The sequence below is a fragment of the Otolemur garnettii genome, unplaced genomic scaffold, assembly GCF_000181295.1.
Source record: "Otolemur garnettii isolate 467f Iridium unplaced genomic scaffold, OtoGar3 scaffold00181, whole genome shotgun sequence".
Classification (NCBI taxonomy): Eukaryota; Metazoa; Chordata; class Mammalia; order Primates; family Galagidae; genus Otolemur; species Otolemur garnettii.
The window spans coordinates 2408879-2417429 of record NW_003852576.1 but is presented as its reverse complement, the minus strand read 5'-3'; the positions used below and the strand labels follow the sequence as shown (position 1 = coordinate 2417429).

The 8551-nt window shown below is 45.7% G+C and overlaps 1 protein-coding gene and 1 pseudogene across 4 annotated transcripts in view; both read right to left on the bottom strand.

Annotated features, from left to right (window-relative positions):
* The window catches only part of LIMCH1 (LIM and calponin homology domains 1), a 359691-nt gene that overhangs the window by 288622 nt on the left and 62518 nt on the right, over positions 1 to 8551 (bottom strand). The window lies entirely within an intron of this gene.
* On the bottom strand, positions 4715 to 4814 carry LOC111721757 (annotated as a pseudogene).

The window sequence follows — 8551 nt, the reverse complement described above, 5'->3', positions numbered from 1 at the left end:
TCCTCTCTCCTGGATCACACCAGCCTGTGGAGCTACCCCCTCCTCTCTCCTGGATCACACCAGCCTGCGAAGCTACCCCCTCCTTTCTCCCTGCTAGGTCGGGGCCACAGCAGAGACAGCCATGTTCCTAGCCAGCAGGGCCAGAGCTTCTAAGGCCTCGCAGCTGCAGGCAGCTAGGCAGGTCCCTGGGGCCTACAGGGGACTCCCGATCCCTCCATGGGGCAGCCCTCAGGCTTCAGGCCTCAGTCCTCCCCCACACACAGCTGCAGCCACCTGCCAGCCCAGCTGCCACCCTCTCCTCTGATCACAGCACTCAGCAGAGGCCACTGCACCCCACGTCCACGATCCTGGATCCTCCTGGACTGCAGCCCCACGCACCCAGCTGGGACTGCTCAACAGTACCCCCGTGTATAATGTACATTCTCATTTGTCCCTCAAAAATTTAGGCAAAGAAATATACATTATACACAGCAAAATACAGTAACTACTATCCACTCACTAAACTATAGCATCCAGGGGTCCTCAAACTTTTTAAACAGGGGGCCAGTTCACTGTCCCTCAGACCGGTGGAGAGCTGGACTGCGGGCCCCAAGACAAATCGGCTGCTAAGTAGGACAGGCAGTGGTGGCAAAAACATCCCACGAGCTGGATAAATGTCCTCGGAGGGCCACATGTGGCCAGCGGGCCATCGTTTGAGGACACCTGAGAGAAGAAAAATTAAGCACAGTGGGAAGAATACGAATTGTAGACAGAAGGAACTGGGTTTGAATCCCAGTCCTATCAGTATATAAATACATGGCCAAGAACAGAATTTGAATCCTATGATTCTTCCCCTTCCCAGAGTCAAAAGAGAGCGACTGCCACCCATCTCACTGGGCTATGAGGACAGCCATTGATACGTGGTCAGCCACTCAGTCCAATGCTTTTTTTAAAAAAATATTTAAAGTACATTTATATGCAAGTTGCTGTACATGTTTCATTTAATTCTAGCAAAAATTGAATAATATAGACTCTCATTAATTTTATTTTAGATATGAGGAAACTGAGGCTTAGAGGGAAAAGTACTTTTTCAAGGTCACAGAGCAGTTCTTTTTGTTTTCCCATCTAAGGCCCATTCTAAAAATGATACAATAGGCTTGGCGCCCGTAGCACCGTGGTTATGGCGCCAGCCACATACACCAAAGTTGGTGGGTTCAAACCCTGCCGGGCCAGCTAAACAACAATGACAACTGCACCAAAAAATGCCCAGGCGTTGTGGTGGATGCCTGTAGTCCCAGCTACTTGGAAAGCTGAGGCAAGAGAATTAGGCCCAAGAGTTTGAGGTTGCTGTGAGCTGTGACGCCACAGCACCCTACTGCGGGTGACATAGTGAGACTCTGTCTAAAAATAAAATAAATAAAAAATAAAAACAAAAATGATCGAATAATGCTCATGTTTCTTTTCCTGGGTGGAGAATTCTCTTCTCTAAGTAAAAGAGGTACATAGAAAGGCCTTTTCAACTCAGATGTTTGTGTAACAGTTTCCTAGCGTACAATATTGTTCACAACAATGCAGCCTTTAAAACAGCAGCCTATCCTCATCTCAAACCAAGTTAAAATCATCTCTCAAGGCATTCTCCTGAGGATGACCACACATTCACTTATTTTCATACTTTCTAAAGACTTAGACTCAATTTAAAACATGAGTGAAGTAAGTCGTCATGACAGCTAACAACCAGTGTCACAGCTACACGTGGAGCACTCACGTCAAATCAGCTGTCAAAGAAATGCTGGCTTTTATACGCCTGATAGAAACATCTTAGGAGAAAGTACAAAAGGCATGTTCCAGGACAGCTGGGACATCCACAGACTGGGCTGCCTCAGGCGGATTAAGTGATAGCTTTCAGTACTGAATGGCTGATGAAAATCTGTGGTTCTGTGCAGGTTTTGTTAAACCTTGATAGTTCCCGAACTAGAGCTTGATAGTTCCCGAACTAGATAGTTCCCGAACTAGAGCTCCTAGCAGACACTTCTTCATGTATATTCTGGTAGGCCTGAGGGCCACTGGGTAGTTACATGGAATAGATCTGGGCCCCCACCCTACACTCTCCCCCTCCAGGAGATGCTCGACTTAACCACAACCTACCCACCTCTCTGCCTCACCCAACAGACCATCACCACAGCTTCTCACCTCACCTTCGCTCCACTCTCAAGTCGCTATGCTGGGGGCTCCTCAGAGCTCCCCCACTTCACTTCGGACACCAAGACAGCATTCTTGTGCTTAATGTAAATCATTTTGTGCTCACTTGCAAAAGTCCTTTTAACAACCTCTTGATCATATCGGTGTGTATCCCACCCAGAATTCTCCAAGACTTCATGAAATTCAAACCTTTCCATTTGCCGGTAGCCAAAGCCAAATGGCCTTTCCTTAAGCAATTACTTGAAGAGAAAACTTAAGGCTTCAAGTTGGTTCATGAGTTTGCTGACTTTCCTTTACTTCTCCATATCATACGGAGGCTGTCTGACACCGGTGTTTATCAAGCACCCCATGAATGCCAGCTTCCCAGCAGTCCCCAGAGGGGGCCTCACCTGTGTCACCGAGCCTGTCACTGGGTGACAGAACCCCATTTGAAATCCTCCCCCATCTGCTGGAACTACTCAGGAAAATCACAATTTGGCCAGGCTTTCAGCTTTTTAACCCCAAATCGATTATATGCCATTTTCTTGTTTTACCTTTGAGGCCTCTTTCTACTTCTCAAAAAAGTTATCAAGTGATGTCTGTAGTTTATTTTTACTAGACTTATCTTCAAATAAATTTTTCCTTTTAAAAAAATCAATATTGTCTGGGCATGATGGCTCATACCTATAATCCCAGTACTTTGGGAAGCCAAGGCAGGAAAATAGCTTGAGGCCAAGAGCTTGACAAGACCAGCCTGGGCAACACAGCGATTCCCTTATTTCTACAAAAAACCAAAATTTATCCAAGCATGGTGGCACATGCCTGTAGTCCCACCTACTTGGGAGGCTCAGGTGGGAAGAACACTTGAGTCCAGGAATTTGAGACTGCAGTGAGCTATGATAGGGCCAGTGCACTGTGGCCTCAGCTTCAGAGAAAGACCCTGTCTCTAAAAACAGAAATTACTATTAACCTTAAGAGCTTATTTAAAATAAGGAGACACCCATTGTTCAGGCAATTTCCAAGGAGAAGTTTGTCTCTAATCCAACTGTGATGTTTTTCAAGTTCTAGTTCATCTTCTTATACAATTGTAGGGTTGAGAGCATTGTCCCACAGGACAGTTCATTTAATTATACGGAAATACCATTCTCAGCCTTACATTTTTCACATTCATTAGAAAATTAGGAACTACTGATAGATATGAAAAGACCAGTGGCATACTAAAAAACACCAACAAAATAACGTTGAGTCATTTCTACTGTCATGTACCTCAGTTCCCATCTGTAAAGCAGAGAGAACAGTCCTACGACTTTGAATAGCATACTGGTGTATTATAGCATCTTCAATATCTTCACATTCTACCTTTGAGTTTATGTTGTAAAATCATAACCAATAACCGTTGAACACAAGAAAAAGGAGAAAGATTAGGATCAAGAGACTCGTGTCTGGGGCTCAACTTTCAAATTTGATCCCTTGAGCCTGCAATGTGACAATGTGACCTCTTGCGTCTCAGTCTCCCCCACCTTCCCATTTAAGTCCTGGTTCATAGCAGATGCTACATCTAAGGGGCTCACTATATTAACTTACTTCATCCTCACAGCACTCCCATGAGGTAGGTATTATAATTCCCACCTTGCAGAGAGGACCCAGGTTAGCACATTTAACTCCCCAGACTATGCTAACCAGGGTCTCACAGCTAGCTGTCAAACCTGACCCAACCTCCTGGAAGTCTATTATCAGAGTCTTGATTCCCTTGACCCCTGTGCCTCACTACCCAGGGGTTCCATTCTTGGAGCTAGCCCTAAGGACCCCAGGATGTGTTAAGGCCCAAAGATCAGATCAAGGTATAAATGCTCTGCAAACACGAGGATTAAGCTTTATATAATGTGGTACTTGAGCAAGCCTTGAATGCAGCTTTTGAAATAAAGTCTACGACTATTACCAACAAGTAAGAAGAAATTCCAAACTGGCCCACATGCAGTCAAATGTGCTTTCTCCAGCATTCTTGCAATGAGGAATCTCTCTTATCTACCACTTGGCAGCCACAAGGTAACACCTGCTGTCAGATCTTCCAAGCCAAAGCCGTCTCTTCCCGCTCTGCAGTGCAGAACTGGGGAATTTCAGCAGAGGACTTGCCAAGCACATGAGCACAGTTCAAGAGTCTCCCTCCTGAGGCCTGCGAGCACGCTGGCCCTGGCTTCAGAGCGTCCTGCATCTCACCTCCTTTGGGAGGAGGAATTGGATTAAGCAAACCTAGGGCGTGGTCCACGTTGGGACGTCCTGTGTCCAACTCATCCATCACGTAACAAAATTCTAGCCAACTCCTGAAATTCAGTTGGCCCATAGGGGACGTAATTGATCCCACTGATAACCTCAGAGGCAGGGCTGGACGCAGAGGCAGGGCTGGACGCAGCGTCATCTCGTTTGCTCTTAGACCTTGGGCCCAAAGCAAGGCTCTAGTGGACCCTTTATCCTGATCTCTACAGCCAGCAAATTTTTATACAGGTGATATAGTAACTACTTCAGCTAACAGACATGAAAAATTGTAGGGGATAGGAGCATCTGTATGGAACGCTTCACAAATTTGCGTGTCATCCTTGCACAGGGGCCATGCTAATCTCTGTGTCCTTCCAATTTTAGGATATGTGCTGCTTAAGCGAGACAGAGGAAGGAGCATTTTTAAAGCCCTACTGATGTGGTTCAGGCTGTGAAGTACCAAAGCACTGTCTGAGCACTCTGGTGTGTTCCCTCAGCTAATCCCAACCAACGATGAGGTAGGTACCATGATCCTGCCCACCTTGCTGCCATTAATACCTGGAAAGCTGGAGCCCCCACATCTGGCTGGAAGGGTCTCCCACTATTTCTCTTCAGATCTCAGGGCTCATCGTGTCAGGTCTCAGCTGAAAGGTCAGATCCCCAGAGAAGTCTTCTCAGACCACCCAACTATAAGCAGAAAGCCCCCCCATTTCTCAGCCCCTTTCTATCACATTATCTGGTTTAGTTTTATTCATGGCATTTAATAATATCCCAAGTTCTTTTTTAATTTATGTATTATCTATCTTCACAAGAATGTCCGTATCTTGAGAGCAAAGGAACCTGTCTGTCTGGTTCAAAGATGTATCCTCAACACCAGTGACGAAACCTGTCAAGTAGGTGAGGGAGGGAGGGAGGGAGGAAAGAAGGAAGGAAGGAGGTGAAGATTCTTCCATAAAGAGAAAGGCTTATTGTAGGCCTTAGAAAGAACTCTGTGACTTAGAAAATGCCGAATTCTGAGACACTTTACTAAGGGAGGTTGTAAAGTAAGTGGAAATTCCAAAGTGAAATAAACCCGGTATCTCTGTCTGAGAGAACCATCGTGCAATCCTTTGTGAAGTTCAGATGATTTAAAACGCCAGGACCTCTCTGCCCTTAAGATGTCTTTGTTTCATCACTGCTAACACTCAGAACCCCTGGAAATCAAAATATATGTTTGTTCTCGGGTTGGAAATGCCGTGTTTGTTCATCTTCACGCTGTCCTCCCCCCAACACACACAACCCGCGTGCGCACTCTCTCTCTCCCTGTCAGCCTTTTAAAAGCCTGAGTTAACAGAGTTTCCTGGTCACAAGCAGCATTCTAAAATTGGAATTTGGCTGCCTGACCACACACACTAGCCCTGGAATTCTGCAAACATCTGGGCTAGCAAGTGTGAGAAAGTTCTGTGGTAACAAAAGTTTCTGAGGCAACAAAGACAGCAGGAATCCCTCAGGCAGCAAGGCGCAGGTGGGGCCCCAGGCCTGGCTGCCAGCAGGGCCCCAGCCTCAGCCCCTGCACGGCTCTGGACTGTGAGTGTTGGAAGCCTGGTGATGTCACTGACACATGAACACCAGGGATGGACTCCCAGTGTAAATGTGGACATTTTTATGGACCTGCCTATGTACAGGGCTGACCAGAAGACCCCTGTGCCCGCTGCTTAAATAGCGGCTCACCCAGGTAGACGGTGACGCAGGCAGATTTCATTAAATTTTACAACATCCACAGAATCCAGAATGGCATCGCTTGTTATATTAAATTTTCCAAAGTTCGTACCTTAATGGAAAGAGGCCTTTACTGGTGAGAAAGTTGGGTCTTTTCTACAGTCAGGGAGGTTTAATAACTGCATGCTGCATTAGCTTAAACTTCCCCATCCACAATTAGGAATGTAAAATGCAAGCGAATTGCTGTGACCCAGAAAACAAGGGACATGGTGGGAAGGGGCAGGAAAAAAAGAAATTCTGAGTCTCTTTCGTTTCAAATGCATTATTTTAACTCAGGCACTGAACAACTTTCATGGCCAGAAAAAGAGAATTAAATTCATATTTTGGTTACGTTACCATTTAGCCTCTTGGCCACTTCTTTTTCATAAAACGCAGAGCTCCAAAATGGAATTATCATTCATAGCTTTATTTCATTAATGATAACGTAATGCGTGCTCATTGGGAAAATTTTTTTTCAAACCAAACAGAAAAAGTACCTCGTAGAAAGCAAAAACTAGGGTGGCACCCATAGCTCAGTGGGTAGGGCGCCAGCCCATACACCCAGGCGGGTGGGTTCGAATCTGGCCCAGGCCAACTAAACAACAATGACAACTGTAACAAAAAAACAGCTGGGCGTTGTGGTGGGTGCCCGTAGTCCCAGCTACTTGGGAGGCTGAGGCAAGAGAATTGCTTAAGCCCAAGAGTTTGAGGTTGCCATGAGCTGTGATGTCATAGAATTCTATTGAGGGTGACATAATGAGACTCTGTCTCCAGAAAAAAAGAAAAGAAAGCAAAAACTACTCCCTAAATCTGAGTCCCCAGAGGTAACCACTGTTCACTCCGTGCTGGATAACCCAGCAAGGCCGTGTTTATCTTTCCACACACCACTGTACCCACCCCTCTCCAATTGCTTTTTATTCGTGTCCCCAAATGCTGTGTGTCTTTCTGTACTGGATAAGACAGTTCTACTTCATCTGTAAGTTGAGGCTAATGGCGTCTAATAGATGGAGGATGTTGTAAAGATTAAATTAGATCTTTGTTAAGTGCTCACAGTAGGGCCGGGCACATGTAGGAAAACGGCCTGGTGCACAGCAAGAGTGACTCCATCTTGTTCCCGTAGCACAGATAATCCCCCGTAGAGCAACAATGAGTACAGCACAGATAACCCCTCATAACAATGTTTATCTAGCCTCCCCAGTGGTCATGAACTTCGCCAAGAAAGTCTGAAGCATGACCAGCTGTGCATATTTTACAAAAAAGCTTGCTATATAAAGGATGTTTTCTGGAGGCTGACGATGGGGACCACCACCCCTCAGCCACCAGAGACACTGATTCAGTTGATTGGTCCCTGTTAAATATTTCTCTCTGAGAAACTGGATTTTTGAGCCTCTCTCTTTGGCCTCTTAGTTCCCTTAGCCTTTGGAAGGAAATTTGCATGTAGCTATTCACAGCATAATTTAAAAATCCAGTAACTGTTATCAGCTGCCTGACACTACATTGCATTAGACGCTCTGGTGATGGCTCAGCTGTTGTCAGTTCTCACTGCTATAAACCACACCACAGTAATTACCACGGCTCGGTTTCGATATTATTGCTATTATGATGACCAGTTATTTTTTATTATTTCAATTGCCTGACATTTTGAAATTACACAAACTATTCATGCTTGCTCACCTGGGCTCATATCAACTATTTCTAGGCCGTCAGTCGGATGTAGTGTTCATTTCAGAGACAAGGAAGTTGTGGATTTAAAAAAGTAATAAATTGCCCAAAACTCCCAGCAAATAAACTCAAAGTCCTGGCTTGACTCTGCTCATGCAACAATCTTCACTAACTCAGGCCTCAGTGGCAGGCTCTGCTGAGCACTGAGGTTATAAAGACATGTGACGTACCCTCAAAGAACCTGCAGGGTGAGAGGCGGGCAGATGATACTGTTTGGAATACCCAGTTGGTGTTCCCAGCATAATAAAGGACATGTACACAAATACCAATCTTAGACATGTGGATGAAGGAAATGATGGCTGGCGAAACTCACAGAAGCATCACAGCGCTGGCGATGGTTCCGAACTCTGCCTGCCACCGTGGGAGACAGGTGCACAGGCACGGGTGGGTTTTGTTAGCAGGTAACAGAAGTTACACAGGTCCGTTCTAAACCTCCTACAGTATGCCGCTGCAAAAACTCAGTGAACTTAGAGTCTTGGCGCTAGCAAAGAAATTATATACACGTTATGGCCACCAACTTTCTGTTCAAGAAGGGAAGGGTGCAAGAGGTGGGGAAATGTTCAAAGAACATTTTAACTGGATGGTTAAAAAAATCATTATCAGCTCGGCGCCTATAGCTCAACCGGCTAAGGCGCCAGCCACGTACACCTAAGGTGGCGGGTTCAAATCCCCAGCCCGGACC